Raw genomic sequence first — 20,538 nt, 5'->3', positions numbered from 1 at the left:
CCTGCCTGGAAACTTCCTAACTCCTAATATATCCACATTCAATGCTTTCTCACATCACACCAAGAAGCTGCATGCTTGTTTGGAATATTGCAGTATTTATTGTAAGAACACATCCCAAAGAGTCATCCTGGATTTCACTAAAATGCAAAATGATGCACCACTTATTTCCCCATAAAACCTTCTCCGTGGAAAAAAGCCCCTTGTCCTGGGGTCATTCCTGGACCAAAACCCAGGAGCTCTGCTGTGTAATGGCCAGCAGCAAATATTTTTGTTCTTCTTTGTGTAGGCTAAAAGGCTTCAGGTTTTTCTCCCCAGCATGGACACACACACTCACACCTAGGCTTTTTTTCCCCCTCCACATTCAAAACTTCTCAGAAATCTCAGCTAAATCAGGTGATGCATTTGTTAGAAGGCATTACATGAAATGGGGTTGTCTTCCCATATAACCGTTTGAAACGGAACTTTAAAGCCGCTATACTGAGAAAGCAGTGCATGGGATGCCTTCTGCTTACTTCCAAAACTGCTTCTATCCTCCACTGCAAGCGAAGCAGTAGCTTTTATCAGGCCAGGTTTCACCACGAGGCAGCACATTTGGTCACCCACATCAGTTTGCCATAGAGTTTCAGTGTCTCTCAGCCCCTTGTGCTGCAAGGGCCTTTTGTTCCCCAGACTTCTTTCTGGGGAAGAGGAAGGGCATGATGAACCGAGCTCAGGGAGTGCTTTGGGTGTGAAATTCAGAAGGCTGGGAAGAATCAAGCCCTAATTAATATATAGGAGGCACACGAGTGCCAAAAGCACTGGGTGAATACAACTGCATCACTCAGAGAAAGATCACACTGTGCTTAAATCTGTGGATTGAGATTATAATTGCAGAAGGGAGCACTAGTTAAGGAAGAACATATACAAAAGAGCTGGGAAAAGTCTCTGAAAATAAGCAAAAGAAACACAGAACCACCCACAAATCTCATTTGTTTTGTTTTATTTTTCTGTGAGTACAGAGATGAGAGGAGGAGAAAAAGCCAAAGAGGGTCCCAACACTGAACTTTTATACAGATATTTCCTCTGAGGGAGGTTATTTACTCCTATTCATAGGAATGTCATTGTATTTTCAAGAACTAACTCCCATCTATTTCCCAAGAGGATATATTAATTTCCCTTCCATTGAGCAGTTTGAATAAAGCTTTTTTCTACTTCTTCAAGTGGCTGCTTTCCTCCTACAACCTATAATTGCCCTGACACTTCTCGAGGCTTTTAATAACAAGCATATAATGTTATATTGAACTAGTGGATAGAAGACAGTACTTTGCACAATACTGCTGAGCCATAAACAAGAGATGATGATTATGGGTTTCTCTACTGCACTGTATTTGTCATCAAAATGGTGCAAACTGTCTCATAGAGAAACACAATGAGGATACTCCAAATCCACCCATGGGAAGAGGCCATGCTCCCTAAAAATCAATTTATTAAGCTCTGGAAGGGCAAGCCCTTTCCACCTGATGATCTCATGACTGAACACTGCCCCCGCTAACATGATTTATGCTTTGGAAAGAGAAAACAATACCACTGTTAATGAACTGTTGATCCATCTTTGAGCTTCAGCCTTTGCAAATTTGATTGTATAAAATAAAGCATATAAAACTGCCTCAAAGCAACTACAGTTGAGAACTTCTGCTGGGTAAGACAGGTTATAGTGAATAGTAACTAGAAACCCTACTCACCTTCTGCAATATGAATTAGCAAAGGATTCATCTCTAATGCAGGTGTTACTGCTTCCTAAAGCCAAGTGAGCCCTCCCTGCTCTACATCCTACAGGAAGGGCATTTCACTTGACACAGAAACATTCAGCACCACAACACCACACTGCTGGAGGCTACTGAAGGTCAGAAAGGGCAAGCTAAAGGGAGGAGAGGACACTGATGTAGGCAGTGCAGTACCAACCACTTGCTGTAAACTCTGGATGACACCTGGCACCCAGAAGACCTGATCCAATCACACTGGGTTATACTGATGTGTCTCTTCAGACAACACAGCCACAGAAAGCGGTACTGCAACCACAGGAGAAGCCCTCCGTGTGGGAACCAAGATGGAGAAATAAGATGGGGACATCTTCAGTGAGCAGATGAAGTTACACATAACAGATAAAGGAGCTCATTGCCAAAAATCTGCAGACAAGAACACACCTCAGAGTACAAAAAGCAGAGCAAACCCAAGTGGCAGCACCAAGCTGAAGAAGATGCTCAATGATGACCACAAGACTGCACACCAGCAGAGCATGTTGACATTTCTCTCCACTGCCAAAGCATCCTCAAACCCACTGCTGTCTCTGCGCAGGAGAGGTGAAGGGCTGCATTAGATAGCTTTTTGATGCTTTCCACAGGGAAACGCTGAACCTGTTGCAGGATATGAGCCTAAATGGCTCCTACTCACACTTTCTGGCTGTCAATAAGGATGGAATTGCTACCAGCTGAATTGCAGGGAGGTAGTTCATTGTGCTGCCAGCTGAAACACCAGGTCTGAAACCGAGTAAGCGATGTCATGCTGAGCCATTAATAAGGAGAATGAGCTGGCTGACAAAAGCAAACCCATTTTCAGCTACTCTTAAAGACCCCCCCATCCTGCCTTTCTCACTGCCAAAAGCAACACAGCAGTGACTGGGAAATACATGACACAAGCAGTTCAGAGATTTAGGAGGGATTTACACCTTTTAAATAAACTATTTAATCCCACTTGCAAGACTGCCACTTTTCAGATGACCTAACTGTGCAGGGAACTACCAGGTTCACCTACCAGGTTCATCACTACAAGGTCCACCAGCTACCTGACCCTGAAACACCTCTCTGAAGGATGCTGGCTGCCTACCTCCTGCTGAAGAAGCTTTAATATCACCTAGGCTGAAGGCTGGTTAATTCTTCCTTGGCATGTAATCCATTTTAGTGATTAGGATTAATGAAAGGGTCACCTGGACTATCCTCTCACAACGTACAGATTCCACAGCTTGTTGATCCCAGCGCCCATGGTGTATGGCAGGGAGAATGTGTTAATTATGCTGCTTAATGGCCACTTTGGCAAAAGCAGAAAGCAATAAAATTCTCCTCCCTTGTCCCTTACTGAAAGCCTGAGAATAGTTAATGATGGCTGTGACATCCCCACGAACATACGATAGGTCTGGGATTAAGCATTAAAGATTTAGGTCTGGATCTTGGCCTATCCAGAAGGCAAACTATTTCCTTGTGTTTCTGATCCTCTTCCCTCCTCTTTTTCCCTCATACTTCTGTTTTAAAAGCAGGACATACCAAAGTACCCACAGTTTTTGCAATGCTATTGCAGAATGGGGATATAGCAAATATAACCTTGAGATGCGCAAGCATTTTTGCTGCTGGACTTGATCGTGTCTCCACGGAGTGCAGGTGGGACAGGGTGGAGGCACAGGGCTGTTCACTTGTAGCAGGCTTTCATCAGGGGGAGGAAAAAAAAAAAAAATCACACTCAGGAGGTATCCAGCTCAGGACCAAGTCTGGGATACGTTTCCCATCCCCGTAATGCTGTGTGCAGCTTCAGGATCTTGCCTTCTATGCTGGACTCGCTTTTGGGGGAGGGAGAACTGACCTTCTGGAGATAACATTCATCCGTCTTTAGGTACTTCAGGCATCTTTGGCAATTCAAAAGTTAGGCAGAGTCTTATATAGTTGAGGGCTACAAATTTAAGACAGGGAAGATACCTTCTTTCTGCCAGCACTCTGCTTGCCAGCTTGCCTTTTGGTTTTATATTTATCTCTCTATCTGTGTTGTGTTGATGCATTTTTTATTAATGAATCTCTACAAACACGAGAAAATGAGAATTTCCCAAACAAACTAAAACCAAAGAGTTATTAGAGTAGGGTTCGCCATTTCCAGCACACTTTAAATCCCAAATTCACTTTTTCAGCAAAACGCTTTTTCCACTTTTGTGACTGAATGATGCTGAAGCAGGCTAATATGAGAGGAAACATTACTTTGGATATCTTGAGATGGCAGGATTCAAAAGGAAATAAAAACACCATGAAAAAAATAAACATGTATGAATGATCTACCTAGCACAAGCCTCAGGAGGAGGCATGCAAACTTCAATCATACACACAGAAATGCCAGTCCGAGTATTCCAGCATGTTAAATGCCACCTAAGAATTTACACGGACACAAATTTAAAAGGACTTTTTCAGCACCTGCTGCCTTTTTCTATGGCAGAGACATGTTTGCTGTGTTTTATGAAGAGGGTTTACGTGCCAGGTTAGGAGGAGTAGAAAAGCAGGGAGGAGGAGAAGGTGGCACAGCCTCACTTTGTCATCAGAGCAACTTCTGGAAGAGGCTGGAGACAGAAAAACAATGGGGGAAGAAACATTCTTCTCAAACTGGAAAACAGAGCAAACATTAATAGTCAAAGTGACACTTCTGAACTTCACCACCCAATATCAAACCAGTGCAGTAATTAATTTCTAAGATCAAACACACCCTAAGTGTTACACCCGTCTGCTGTCTCCCCACCCAGCCTAGCTCCAGGACCACACATAGCACCCTATGAAACAATGTGCACTAAATACACTGCTGAAAAGCCACACCTGGCAATACCATTACTACCACAAGACATCCCTGCAGCCAGAGCCCTCAAACCAGTAAATAACCCCTTGCAAGAAGAAAAGAAAGGAGCTCAAATCCTGAAAGAGGCAGACGGGCCTGGCTGCATGCCTCCCATGGGAGGAAGGACCAGAGCACCCACATGGCTTCACACACCTGCTCCTGCTGGCTGCTTTTCAGGTGTTTGCAGTGGAGGGAAGCTCTTTGCAGAGAAATACGGAGGATTTTGCTTCCCTGCACCCCTTTACTCAGAAACGGGGATTAAGATGTGACCCCTCTCCTTCCAACTCTGCCTGTTCCTGCGAAGCAGTTTATTTTGGAAACTTTAGGATGGGAGAAAGGAATTCACTAAATCCCGAGGGGTTCAGAAGGCATTTCATCAGAAAGACAACCACCTGCAAGAGCCGCTGTCTATGGAGAACACACGGATTTATTCCTGTTGTTCTATCTACAGCCAGTCTAGCCCAGGCAGGATGCGTTCAGGTCTCTCACCTGTGCAACCATGCGGCTGTAAAAGCAAACCCTGGACCACAGGCAGTAGTGAGTTAGCATTACCATCAATTAATTCATTAAATCCTGGCTCCTTTCATCAAGACAAATGACAATATATACCAGCGCACTCATGCTTGGATCCCAAGCTGGTGACCAGTGAACCCCAGCTCCTGGCAAACTGTTGATTAACAGGAAGCAAGATGCAAACAACTGCTCAAATGTCCAATTAACACAAACAAGATGATAAATGGATCCCTGCAGTTCAGAGGGGGGGGGGAAGGAGCAGAAATATTCCTTTATAGCTCCCTTATTTGGTTAACTTCAGGTCACAAAGAAATGCATCTTTCTATCTCTGTCTTCCTCTTCCCTCTCTCTAGAGGCACAATTTGGGAGGCTGAAGTGATGGGAGAAATTTCCCTGTCAGCTGAAGGATCCTTCCCTGCCCCAGGAGATCGGAAGGCCTGTAATATGCTCTGTTCTCTGATTTGCATTTTAAGTGTTTGATGTGCCTACAGCACTGGACAGGTAAAACTGGAAAAAAGCAGGGATATGCAGGGAAGTACAGCGGGCCTCAGGAGCTGCAGAAAATGAAATGTGACTCTCGGTCCTAGGCACATTCTAATGATAAATGTCACTGGTTTGCAGATAAGTAACTTGGAACAACTACAGTTACTTCACACTAAAATCACCTCTTTTTACCTGAAAATCATTTCCTCATTCCACATACCAAATTTCAGGTTTGCCTTTATAGGTTTAAAGAATGATAATGAAAGGCAAAACCTTTAAGCACTCGTTATACGCTCCCCTAAATTGAATATTATTATTATTATTATTTGCATTTACCTTACTTGAATAATGGTGTTTATAGGCAATTTGGAAAATAAGAACATTATCAAATAAAGGCATGTGGTATGTGCTTAATTTCACGCACCTGTTTCACACCGGTTTCTCACAGAGGAGGAAAAGCCTGTCCTTGCAGCACTGCTGAAGGGATCCAGTGGTACAGGCTCCATTGTTTCCACAATCAATTGCTATTTATTCTGTGCAATTACACCCATTAATAGCCACACACATTCATATCCAATTCCATTTAAGGGAAGGATAGACAAAAGCTAAGAGCAAAAGGCAAAGCAAGAAGTTCTCCAAAAGGTTTAATAATTAAAGTAAGTTTGCATTAAAATTTTAAACCTATTGCGTGTCAAACACTGGAAGATTTTGTTACAAGTCCTCCTATTAGCTCCTTTTCAGAGCAATTTGGTAGTGAAAGGAAGTCATGGAAGATTTACTGCTCTTACTTCATCAACTCTTATCTTCCACACACACACTTACAGAAAAAGCACTGCACTGAAATTCGGAAGATAATTAAAATTATATTACAAAACAAGAGCTACGAACTCATGATCAGCATCAAGAACATGTACCTCATTGACGGTGAAAAATTGCAAATATTTTCGGACTAGTAGGCACGGTTTGCATACTTGCTTTACTTCTCTTGAAAGATTAGCTTTTGATCCTAGAGCTGCTAGCCAATATTTTTTAATATCAATGCATTTAAAGGAGCTCAATTTAATCACATATCACTCTAATTTTTCTACGTTTTATTGCTGCTGAACATGTTGTAACTCCATGGACATGTATGGGTTACAGAATCGAGATCTGTATCACCATTGCACTTCTGATTTATGACTTAAAATGTTCAGTAGATGAGGACTGATGATTTCCTTTGATTTAGGAACCAATTATGAGCAATTTATTAAGAATAATTTCTGAGGATTGCCACAAAGCTGCTGACAGAGTAGCAAATTAATGTAGGAGCCATATTCATATTATTATTTACAAACAGTTTTTCCCTGTGTATCTTCTCTAAAACTAGCTATCCAGTGTAGCTGACTTTGCTGGAACAAAAGTTTCAAAACAAAAATTCTAACCTACAATGAATTATTTTCACTTAACCCACTTCTTATTGGAATAGTTGTCTTGGAAAGCATACCTGGTTTTGATCTTGAGGCTCGAATGAGATTTTGGTTCCCTTCCTTGTAGCTAGGGGTTTCTGTCATCTAAGAGGTATAACCCACAGATTGGTCATATAACCCGTAAGTATGTTTTATCTCAGTTTTGGGGACATTGTGCCTTTTGGACACAACTCCTAGAAGAAAGGCCAGACCAATTTATTTCACAAAATCTGGGGAACCACTGGAAACCAAGTCCCATGTTCAGGAAGGTCAGATGCACAAGGGAAGGGGGCTGATGGATCTGCTCAGGGCCAGGCAGGAGTTAAGCACTCTTCAGCCTTGCTAAGGATACTTCTCCCTCCTGCCATGGGGAAGGGTGGAAAGCTGCAGATGTAAGCAACAAGTCCCAGTGGACAGGGACTGGGTAGGCAGAGATCAACAGGGAGATTTGGGAAGACAAATCTGGGAGTTGGATAAACTTGCCAGATCTATCTCAGGCCACATCTCTCCCACCCTGGCTGGTGCTGTGGTGGGGAATTGTCCTACTGGAAAGCCACAAGCCTTGCATCCTAACCCACAACCCAACCTGAAACCGGGATCTTTTGGGTTAAACCTAGACACAGTGATTCTGGAACTCAGCATTGGCCAGAGGCAGCAACATAGCAGAGGACATTTGCACTTAAGGTGAGGAGACTCAGAACTAAGAGCCACTAATATTTGTATGTTTGACTGTTACAATTTTAATAGTGCTCTTTTAACAGTTTGCTATGCTAATTTAATAGAGCATAAGGACTTAATACTTACTTTTCACAGGCAATTGAGAAAGTAAACTCAGTCCTATATTCACACAAACTCAGAATATACAAGTACAACCAGCCAACCACAATTTAATGGGAACAACTACAAATCAGACACTGCTATTCCACCATCCAGAAAGTACAAGGAGTTTCCTTGCTCAAAAGCATACGAGGGTGCACAGGACAGCCCTCACAGCATGTTACACAGCTATAATTTCTCACACAATGCAATACTGTGAGCAAACCCTTTGGCTCACTGTGAAATAGCATTATACTTCAAATCATCTCCATCCGACTCCTCAATAGCATGCTTAGAACACGCAACAGCAAAAACTGAGACCAGGTCCCCTCTCCTGGACCAACTCTGCCCAGTCACAAGGAGCGGCTGTGCCAGCCTCCTGCTGAAGACAAAGTTTGGGAGAAATATAGCCCACAGCACACATTTCGGAGCTCTAGAGACCTTCCTACAGTTTCAGGGTCAGCACTGATGCTCTCTATCCCAGGCCCAGGAAGGTATCACCCAGGCACACCAAGTCCACACTCTGCTATCACGTTGCATTTCATCCTCTCTATGCCATGACCAAGTAACATCCTGAGACTGGTTTGGTTTTTTTCTTCTGCATCTTATCGGTGACTCTTCCTGAACCACTATGCTCTGGTAATGAGACATCTGTTCGAGTATCCACTTCAAACTGATAGTGATTCCTGAGCTAGTATCACCTTTTTGATTATTTAGCTTTTATTGAGTCTTACTCTTAACATGGTGGGCCTAATCACATCAACTCTTATTTTTTAAGGTTAATAGTGCCAAACTCTGAAACTCCTATCCAAAGACAAGCTAAGTCCTTGGTTATTCTAAGACTCATTCCCAACTCCTAGAAACAATCTGAGGTAGAGGAGAATTAAGGAAATCAGAAAAGAGCATGTGGCTACATAGGTACCTGCTTTCACAGACCTCCACAAATCACTCACAAGGCAGCAGGTTAATGCAGCACTTTACAAAAGCCTGCTCTGAGGTAGCCCCTTATTACTGTTGATATAATAGTCATTAGGAAACATAATCTAATTTGACATGACTTAGCTGAGACTTACAAAGTAACTGATCCCTGACGCTAATGCTATACTACAGACCAGTCATCTTGCAAGGCCGTATACTACAGGAAGAAGCAAAACACTGCTTTAGCCAGTTCTAACTGGGGTACAGAAATCTAAGTGTAATTCTTAGATTCATGCACAGTTTGGGGGTTTTCTGGTTAAAAGCTATTCTTAAGAAAAGGATCCCTACAGGCTTTGCACTTCCTTATTCAGGGAATGCCAGAAAAAATGAAGTTTAGCTTGCAGATCAAGCTCTTTGCAAACATTCTCCTGTCTGAAAGCATTTCTAACAAATGGGCTGCTGAGACGCCAGCACCTGGCGAGGCAGGGGAGGCAGGACAGGCCGATCTGCCAGGAGAAGAGCTGGCGGCAACGGCCCTGCAGAGCACCGACTGCCACACAGGGAACCAGAAAAGCCACCCTGTTCGGAGCCCAAGCAGCCCATAATCCTTCTAGGTGACAGCTGAGTGCTGTGAAACCTTATCAACTGGGACTTTCATACTTTATCGCATAAAACTTTTGAAAGCAGATTACACACTGAAGGAGGCTGTGTCACCACTGAGGCTGACATGGCAGAACTGGGAACCACGATTCATCAATACAGCAGCTACATTCACTGCAGCATTAAGGTATCTGAAAGATTCAGACCCTTCTCCCACGTTTGAACCCTGCCCAGGGACAACACTTAACCACTGACACCGTGTTACAACTGTGTTTGAGCTCTTTTTTCCCTTTACCTTCCACTGCTGCTCACACGCAGCTGCCAGTGGCAAATGTCAGCTCTTAATTCTCCAAGAGGAATAGGCGTGAACAGCCACAGGTCTACCAAATGTTACAGCTGCACAGCTTTTCCTCTGCCTTAGAGAGACAGACATTTTTATGGATACATAACTCTTACTACTGAAACACAAAGATGGAAACTGTGTGTCCGTAAGAGACATGAAACCACGACGACTGTACCAAACAGAAACAGGAGACGATGCATCAGGACAAGAATGGGATTTCGAAAATACCTGCTGCAGCTTTCAGCTCCACCAAATTCAGACCACAGAAAAATCAGCCACAATGAACATTTCACACAACTGTTTTCTTTACATGAATCTGAAAGGCAGAAGGTATGCCTAGAAAGAAAGCCCATGGAAATACAAGGAGCAATACAAGACACAAGCAGCTGCATCACACAGAACAATTTCCAAATAGCGTGAGCTCTGCCCATTTCATCTGATGATGATTCGTGTTAATGTTTTGCCGTTCTGATTTATAGAGAAGCAGGTAGTTACATTTTGGCCAACCACTAATCCTGTGTGATCGCTCTTGCTGGCAGAAAAAAAAAAAAAAAAAAAAGGGGGGTGGGGGGGTGGTGTAAATTGTGTGATCACTCAACATCTAAATGCCCATATTAAGCAACCACAACTACCAGTTCATCTTTTCCAATTTGCTTGTGCAGATTCTTATAAATCACAGCCCAAGCTCCATGGCCACATCCTTCACAGAAGCAAAATAAAAAAGTACTGTTCATGCAGCCCTTAACTGGGGGGGTGTGTGGTGTGTGTGTGTGTGTGTGAGTGTGGTGGTTTTGCACCATTATATAGGCAACAAGAATTCTAAGCCCTCACATCTTAGTTATTTTAGTACATTCTTCCATTGCCAAAATTCCTGTTGGGTATGCCAGCATGAAGCAGAGTAATTACTGAATCAAGCAAGTTACCAGTGTGTAGTAAGCCTATATGGATGAGAACCCAGGGTTAGCCTCTGCCATTTGCAGCCTAGTACAATTAGAGGTTTGACCAACACTGTAATACTCTAGGTACATCACCAGATCTTTTGGTTACAAGTGTCATGATGCTTTTAAGTGCAGTAACCCAAGTCACAGATCAGAATGAGAATTAAGGGGATGAGCTGGTTAAGAGCCCAAGGTACTGCTGCAGTGGGTACGTACACATTGAATTATTCGGAGTATACACCAGTGTCAGGCGTGACAAGGTCTCCCATCACTTGCTGAGATTATTTTAAAGTATTTCTGAGAGCTGAGAGAGATTCTCCTCCCAAGAAGTTTGTGTTGTTACTAAAATAAAACTACATGCTTAACAAAACAAGCACTTAAAATGGCAGAAAGCAATAAACTTTATAGATTGGGATGTTTTTCCCCAGTAAATACTACTTCTACTTGCCAATCAAGTGTATTTTAGTCAACACAAAAGCTGAAAGATATTTTTCATTTTCTTTTTTTTTTTTTTTTCATTTGGAGAGTTTTCCAAAGACGAGTTTGGAGAAACTGCCAGTTAGGTAAATATTTTGTGTTCCAAGCATAAGTTATATAACAGATACAAACAAAAGAGATTTTTGTTTAGGGATCTGGTGGAGTTGAGAACAGACAGTGTGAGGTTAATGGTTGGACTAGATGATCTTCAAGGTCTTTTCCAACCTAGATGATTCTGTGATAAGTATACATCAAAATAGGACTGACATTAATAGCTGGTTTAACAAACCAGCTTTAACTTTGCTGCCTGAAGTGGTATTTCATCTACTGTAATGTCAGACTTTCTACACCCATCTCCAGGGGCGAAAGGTTTCAGGTGCCATCTTAGAGCGCAGAAGGGTGTAAAAGAAAGCACCATAGCTGATTTCCTAACTAAGCATGGCTATTTTGCATAAGTTTCTTCCAAAATATGACTACAAAAAAGAATTTTTGATAAACAAACCTTAGTATTCACATTTGTTCTTTAATTTGTGGACTATACATTAATATTTTACACATCCCAACTTCCCAGTTAATTGCCCTACATGATAAGCCTGACTGTAATTCACAGATGTATGTGCAATTTTTAAAATTTTATATTACTCTCGAAATCATCACATAGGTTTCCTATCAAGAGTAGGAAGGGACTGAATACAGCAGCAGACCTAAACCTTGGCCAAACCTCCCAAAGTGGCTCAGGCAGAAGAACCTGTGATGTTTAAAAAGCTCACAGAAGAACTGCATACTTGTACGGTAGGAAATACCACATATATGCTCTCACACTTTAACAATATTATATACTTGCCTAGACAAATTGTCCCTACCTTAATAAAACCATAATGAGCATTTCTGAGAAACAGAGCAGAAGGATATCTGTTTTGAGATTGCCTTGAATTTGGGCCTTGCTTCTTTCTCTCCCTCTTTTCACTGAATCGTTGTCTTAATTCCTATGTGCACACCAATGACTCTCACTGCAGCAGCAATTGGAGCCCCATTTCTAACTAAGGTGCTTCAAAAGCCAGACTCCTCCACCAGCACAACAAGGAAAAAGAAGAATAGATATGAACAAAACTCAGGCATGCTGCTTGGCATATTACCAACAGGTATGTTCTCACGGGAAATTAAAAAAAAATCAAGATATTGGAACAATGTGGTCCTTCTTCTGGTATCTGTGCCAGAAGAGAAAACCAACACTGAACTGCTCTTCATTGCTTCTAATTCTGTTAGGAAAAAAAAAAAAAAAGAAAGCTCAAAAATGCTCGCAAGCACCTTGCTGCCCACAGCTACCATCATGGCAAAATCTTCCAGTCTTCTTGCAAAGCCATTCTGACTGTGGGCAAAATAAAGGTTGTTCATGATGAAACACAGGACAGGGGAGAACTGATTTGAGGACTGTAAAGCCTTCCGCTCTCTCAGTCGCACCATCAGGATCAGACTCATGATTGCTTTGGTTTCACAGGGAAGTTCTCACTAATCCTTTTTAAAAATACCACAACAAAATAAAGCAAGGTTACCTGCTAAAGGGCAGGTGGTACTGGCACGGCAGCCACATGCTAAAGGGAAAGCTCAGATTTCAGTAACAGACACACCAGGAACCAGAATTTCAGAGGATACATAGGATCCCAGCAAACCCATGCTTATGGTTTTCTCCATTTAGACCCATTCTGTTTATCATTTTGGTTTCGTCTTCAAATAACTAAACCAGATTGGGCACGGATCACGTTTGCTGGATTTTAACATCAATTCTTGCAGCGTACAGCTAAGAGATTAGCACAAAATTTCCACATTGTTGTTTCTCAGACTCAACATCAGGACTCTGTGCATTAGCACTAATTAAAGAAAACATCTTTCATCTTCCTGAAGAAATTTGTGAGCATTGTAACTGCGTCAGGCTTGCTAACTTAGATGATCACTGCACCATGAAACGATATTTTCACATGCCTCCCCATTCTCTCTCTTTTCTGCAGTAATGAAATCAGTGGGAATTCAGGTAGGGATATGCCCACAAATCAAGTCCTGACATTTCTTCCTCAGTCTGGTGACAAACAGCCCCACAAAAAGAAGATGCAGTATCTGTCAAGAAAACCAAGCCAGCTTTTCTTTTTTATAAGGTTATTTGTCACTCTTCAGTGCATTCAAGAAATTTATTAGTAAGCTCAAGTTATTCGATAAAAATTGCTCGTTCAGTTGATCCAAGCATATTCCACTACCAGCATACAGCACTTGCAGATGCAAACGTGAGATCCTGAGAAGTCTTTCTTTTCCCCCTCTCTTAGACAGAGCCAATAGTTTGCGTTTTAAGCGGAGGCATTTTAAATTGCAGCTCCTTATTCTTTTGATGGTTTCAGCAGATAGGAGCCAGCGGAGCACAGCTCCTGCTGAAGATCAGTGCTCCCTCAAGCCTGCCACGTGCTGCCCTGCTGGGCACTAAAAGCACAATATGAGAAAGGGCAAATTTACCACGTAAAAAATCTGGGAAATTTATCTGAGGCTGGTGTTTCCCGCTCCCAATTTGCAGTGTTGCAGGGCTGGGAAGTCGGGGGGATAGAGCCTCTGCTCCAGCTGTCAGGAAAGATGACAGGATCACAGGTGGTAAAAGCCTTTCTTGTTGAAAGAGGTTTTTCTACTAACCACCACTGTCTTTGCTGCGCTAGGCTCTCTCTACAGTGAGTTGTTTCTGTACTGTCTTATATACAGCTTTGCATGGGTCTCATTACCACCACACAGATTTAATGGCTCTGGTGTTGGACCATCTGGAAGCAGGTGGGAAACAAAGGTGGTCACCTGTATCAAAAACATACTCATGCCCTAGATTTCATGCGGGGAAAATAAAATAAATAAATTTTAAAGAGAGACAACATGTCCTCTGAGATAAAATGGATGATTGTACTTCCAGAGATTGATGAGACTTGTAAAGAGAGAAAGTTCAGTGTATGAGGCAGGCGCCATAAATAAAGGGACAGATAAAAGTTTACTCTGATGGTACAGTACAGAAATGAATACAATTTTGTAGCGCCACAGTTCAGAGCTCCTCGGGGAATCACTCACTGGAAGGTGACCGAGAAAAGCAAGCCTGCTGTGGAAAGGCTAAGGTCAAAATAAAAGGTCTGCACTTCTAATAGAAAACACTTAGGTGTCTGCAAATCATAAAATGTTGAAAGCAGGCACTGTACATAGCCCAACTCCAGGTCTGCTCTGCGTGGGCCTACCAAAACGAGCACGATTTCGTGTCAAGAAACTCTCATTTGCTGGCACTTTGCAAGACATTTGTGCAAAGGGAAGGGGAGATGCAGCCTGGAAGAGGGAGTTTGGAAAATCACAGCTCTGTCCAGGGGATGAAGGTGGTGTCAGCCTAATCCAATAGCTCAGACTCACCTTCAGCCACAGTAACTTGCTTGATATTTGGATAAAACTCAGAAAAGGAGATTGGTTACGAAGCTAGCAGGAAGGTGCCCATATAATACTTACTGTGATGAGATAAGCAAGGTCCTAGCAAGGCACTTCTAGAGCACTACAAAGGAGATGCACAGGCTGAAGCCAAGACTACATGTACAAATGTACAGAAAAAGATGCTAACCAACCACCTTAAAGAAGAGAAGAAGAGGGAAAAAATGTTGTCACCCCTGCCTTGCCTGGGCTTGCTGTCATAAAAACCAGTCACACAGGACAAGGACTTTTTTCACAGAGTAGAGGAGAGCAGGTGAGTGCAGACTAGAGGAGTCCAGAATAGTAAGGATTCACTTTTGGTCCTCAAGCTTATCTTTTTGCACTGTGGTTGCACTGTTACAATTCTATTTTTATAAACAGCTATATTATTTCTTGACAAAAATGAGCAATAAATCCAGTTTGGAGCAATTTGATACACAGAAGGAACTTCGTTCCGAGCAACCCTACCTCCTTTCCTCATTCTTTGAAAAGACATGGAAAATAAAAATGTTAAACTTCCAAATGGATTTCACTTGGTGGATATATTGATGTGTTGATCAAACAGGATAAGATTTTTTGTAATACAAGCTGCTTTAACTCAGCACATCATTAGTAATTCTTTGATTTATTTTCTTCATCTTCAACAAACATTCTTACTGCTGGTGGTAACAGAGATCTTTCCAAAACGCTCTAACAGAAGACACAAGGAAACAATTTTCAAAGTAAAATCAAAGCAATCTGAACAGATGAATAATTGTATCTGACAATGATGCCCCCGGTAAAGACATCTGAAATGTGGTATGCCAACTGCAGTGCCTCCCTGCTGGAGATGGCATCAACTTCTCTGCACTGAGAAGTTATGTGCACCATGTACACAGAAGCTCTCTGGGTTTACTCAGACACATCCTCTGATCTCCCACTGCTCCATCTTTATTTATACAATCTTTCACTTGTGCATTTCTACAGACCATCAAGGCTTCGAAGACACTGCCACCGCAACGCACTTCAAACAAGGCTAAAAGGGAATTCCACAAAATTGAGCTCATACAACCTCTTTGTGCTTTACAACACCATAACATACTGTTCCAGCGACAAGATGATGCTTTGATGGGTCTTTAGATTTAAAATATTAAACTTTGAAGACTTTTAAGTACCAATCTGTTACGCTGTGCTTAAAACCAGTGCTAGCACTGCAGCGCCCGTGAAGATGTCTGCCTCAGAAAGCAACAGGTAGACAAAATAAGCCAAAAGCAAACTTTGGTACTGACAAATTAGACCACCATTGATTGCATCAGTCCTGCGGTTTAGAGGGGACAGCGGCAGCCTGACACCTCACATGAAAGCTGTGTCAGTGATGCCTAGCATTCTGAACAGGCATGGGTATTCCAACCTCAAAACACGAAGTGAAAATGAAAGTAGTCTTCAGATTACCTGAAAATTACTCATTCTCTCTCTGACTGGAGTAATTCCTCACCAGCTTCTTTTATTACTGTAGAGCAAACACTGGCATTTTCAGATGTTCCCATTACACAGTAATACTTATGACCCAGATGTCCTTATAACCACATGTCTTAAAACCAACAGATTGAACCAAAGCTGAGAGGAGCAACATCTTTCAGGTTTGTTTTTCCTGTACAACTAAAGCTGGTGATATATCAAACATTTTAGTCCAACTACATCAAACAAAATGTTTCAAGTGATGTTCTATATGTCTTAATGACTTTTTGATTTGAAGCAGGCCACATTAGAAAGACTAGCTTTACTCAAAATACAGATAGGCTTCACACAGTGAACAAGGTCATGGACTAAAGAGAGACTACAAATTCAGAAGAAAAAAAGAAATTATGTTTTCTATAATAGAGCTTAGGGAAACGGAGACAGAAAATAAACTCTTCATTTCAAAATTGAATTCTACTGTCACTGGTACAGTAAAAAACGATATTACACCATGTACCACTGCCACATGACTCTGCAAATAACGACAACAGAATAATACATCCTCTTTCCAGCAGCCACACCAACTGGTTTACAAAAGCTGACGCCAGCTCCCTTCCCAAAAGGGAATCTGCTCATTGGTTCAGTGTTTTGAAAACGCAAAACACCATATATAGAAATTAGCCCCTTATTTATGATGGAGGCTCCTGGTTAGTGTTGCTGTCTATTCAACTAGAGAGTTTTACTTCTGTTTGAAAGCCTTCTCTTAGTAAGCAATAACTCTGCCAGTCATCATTAGCCTGTATTTAGGAACCATTGTGGGTTTGTGTACCATTCAAATATTGATAGTAAACAATCAAGTCTTTCCATTATCCTGCTTGTTCACAAAGAATAAACCACTGTTTCCAGAGATACAGGTAGAACAGCATGGAAGCAATGCCTGCCCCCTCTCACCACGAGGCTGCTTTGCTCATGTTTCTAAGAGCCCTTCCCATCACAATTTTAACTAAAAGCTTTCACTGCCTTTTGTTTGGACAGGCTTGGTGCTTTTCCATTTTTATCTTCAGGCCATCCTATTCCTTTGCTGCCTTTCACAGTTCTCAACTCTAATTCAATATCTCACTCTTTGCATTTTGATCCAGACCCTAACAAAACCCCCTCAGCCATGACTCCCAACAAATCTGGTTTGGGCACCACTGATCCTTCAGGTATCTCACTGCAGACAATCACCAGCCCATCCCAATGCCATTTGGTGTTACCACCACCAACTTCAGCAAAGTCTCATCCAAACTTAAGTCTAGCAGTAGATAGGCATCTTCTCACATGTCTTGGGCTTCATCAGTTCATTAATCCAGTGCCAACCACTGGGGAAAACCCTTTCATTTCAGTACACAGCTCTTCCATTATTGCTGTCATGACTTATCACCTGTTTAATGCCTCTCTGGGAAAATATGGCATTTAGATCCACACGAACTGAACACTAAAACATTGTCTTGCAGGGACCCCTAATGAAAGCAAACCCAGAGCACTCCAGCATGACGCATGTACTCTGCAGTTAGACGTAATGCCAGCTTTTAATGGACACAGAGTGTTCTCAGAGTTATGCAGGGTCAGGAGTGGCAGACAGGTCAAATCAGAGAAAAAGCAGCAAGAGCAATGGAAATGGAATTTACTGACCATCTTCTCTTCCATATCCCAAGCTTCACCCAAGACTGTGTTAGGAAGTTCCTTGTCAGTTTGACAAGGGCTCTCAAGTCACCGTATCAGTAAGTCATTTGTATCTTTAATATCTATCCAAGGGTCTAATTTGGTATTACAACACTTTCATTTCATGTCATATAACCTACAGGTGTGGCACTCAATAGACTTACAACTAAGGCAAAAAATGTTACCAAGAAATAGGTGACATTCCTTTAGGACATATGGAATAATTTGTCAAAGCACTCCTCATTAAATGTATGCATCCTATATTCAGAGGGCTTCATAGTATGCACAACTCCCACTCATTGCTTTCAATTTAAATGGGGCTTGAACCAGACTCTCTCATCTAAACCTTTGATTTTTACAAGGCTCAGAACGAAAGCATTCAGATTCAAACCCAAATCCCTAAGGTTAAGTTGCCTCTCCAATTTTTGACTGCATACAAGTACAAGATTAGAGGTTTTCCAGTCCCAGATCTGCCTACCTTGTCAGGTACTGAACTTAAAAACAACAAAACAAAATAACACAACACCTCACTACAATATATAATCAAGGAAGCAGTAACTGAAGATGCTATGGGCATGTGGTGCGCACAAATCCCTCCCTGGTAACTCCATTCCTTCACGAGGATGAAATAGGCTACCCAGGGAGGGGGTGGAGTCCCCATCCCTGGGTGTGTTTAAGGGTCTTTTAGATGAGATGTTCGGGGGGGGGGATGTGGTGTAGGGGAGAACTTTGTAGAATAGGGCTGATGGTTGGACTCGATGATCCCAAGGGGCTTTTCCAACCTCAATAATTCTGTGATGCTATAGAGTGAAAACTCAAAACTTGGAATGACTGGACAAAAATGAAGAGATCAGATCTACATGGTACTCCCCAACTCCTGTCCTGATCCCTGGTGATCCCTGGTACAGCAACAGAGCGTGTTCCAGCATTTAAAGCTCATGCTCTTTTCTAGCAATGTTTCACATGAATGACTCATCTCTACAAATGATAATGAAGCTAATTGCTCCAAAAGCATTCTGCAGCATGTAATAACAGTAGGTAAGTACATGAAGAATTATGCACTGTTTCAAACCAATCATTTTTCACTCTTAAACTGGAAGAAAACTAAAATCCCTGGTGTTGCTTGCAGCAGGAAGATCTCTTCAGCCGAGCCATGACAGCTGGCAGATGGTACAGAATCCTCTTTGTCTGAGTGTGTGGGGCTGAAAAGGAGGACACATGTACCTCAAACTCTTTTTGGGGGGTGAGGGGGTGTCAGGCATCCCCTTTACTGGTCGCTGTATGACAACAGCTGAGGAGCCACTGCAGAATAGAGAAGGCACAGAAGATGTTGATTTAAAAAGCAATTTAAAAATCTTTACAATTTTCAGTTCTCACCCACTATGCCAGTTATCTTGCATACTCTATTGTAAGGTTAATTGCCTGCCAAATGGCCACTGTGAAGACTTAGGGAGCAGAAATAATTTACCTAGAAACTGATGTTCATGTTCTTCGGCTGGCACCAGGGTCCTTTGCATTTATAACAAGTGTTCTTAAAACACAATAACTACCCTTCAGCTTCAAGAAAATAAACATGCCAGTCCTTGCCATTAAGCCAAACCAAGCTTTCAAGGACATAAGCAAGCAAAGACATCATGTTCCAAGGTAGGCACAGAGTTTGGTGAGACACTGACTTCAGCTTTTCAAAGGAAAGCCCAACCCGCCACCTGCTAGATAGTGCACGAAAGGATGGCAAGAGCCAGCCAGAGATTTGTGGAAGTGGATTCAAAGGCCAGAGAAGCTTGAAGAAAATACCAATGGATCCCTAAACTGAAACTAGAAATAAAAAAGTTACACTAAGCAGACAGAAATGACAGTGCCTGTGTTCCCCATCTTGATTCACAGGAAGACCACTTTAATTTTCGTTCTTCAGTTCCTGCAGTCATTTTTCTTCCTGAATCTGTCCCCCAAATCACATATCTGCTACTTAAACTTGTCCTAAGGCTAATTTACCAGTGGGTGAGAATGAATGAAATGTCAAACTGTGTAGCAGAGAGTCCCTGCATGACTAATCCTCCTCCTCCATATCTTGGCCTCTGGTTTGCCAGGGAGGCTGCAAACACAGCCCTCCCACTGCCAAAAGGCTACAGGGACCTCCTGTGGTTGGGGAAACCACAGGGATGGACACACCTGAAGAGTGAGGGGGTCAGCCTCAGAATATCCTCACTCTGAGATGGCATCTTCCCTGCTGGGGACAAGAAACATGAGGCTACAGATCTGACCTAATGCAGACACTCACACCTGGGGAGTACGATAGCCTCAGAAGTTTTATACAAATTTTACAGCAAATAAGTACACATTACTACCTATTATTATCTGGAAAGAGCAAAAAGAAAGTCCAAATTGAGTCTTGCCCTCTAATCTGCATCCTTCTCTAAAAATAAAACAAATTCTTCCAGTATTGACAGACATGTTCTGAAGGAAAAGAGTTCTGATGTCCACAGCCCTTCCACTGCCCTTATCCCTGCCCACCTCACAGCCAGACAGCACTTCGTAGGCAGGAATCTCCATCCTCCACCTTCCCACCCACACTGACAAACTTGTGAGCACGTATCTATAGCCAATAACTTTATGACCCCCTTAAGTGGGTTAACAGAAAATCTGGGGGAAACTAATGGAAAGAGAAGGAGAGCAGGCTAATAAAAATCAGAGATGCTAATACAGGTATTAGGCCACCGTCAACCAACAAACAATAGAAAGTGTTATTATTTAATGTTTGAAGGAAAAAACATAAAAGAAATTC

The 20,538-nt window shown here is 42.2% G+C and overlaps 1 protein-coding gene across 3 annotated transcripts in view; it reads right to left on the bottom strand.

Annotated features, from left to right (window-relative positions):
• Positions 1-20,538, bottom strand: part of PRKG1 (protein kinase cGMP-dependent 1) — a 527,419-nt gene that overhangs the window by 346,001 nt on the left and 160,880 nt on the right. The window lies entirely within an intron of this gene.

Source organism: Athene noctua, chromosome 21 (assembly GCF_965140245.1).
Source record: "Athene noctua chromosome 21, bAthNoc1.hap1.1, whole genome shotgun sequence".
NCBI lineage: Eukaryota > Metazoa > Chordata > Aves > Strigiformes > Strigidae > Athene > Athene noctua.
The sequence above is the reverse complement of the archived record's forward strand: the minus strand, read 5'-3'. Positions and strand labels throughout refer to the sequence as shown.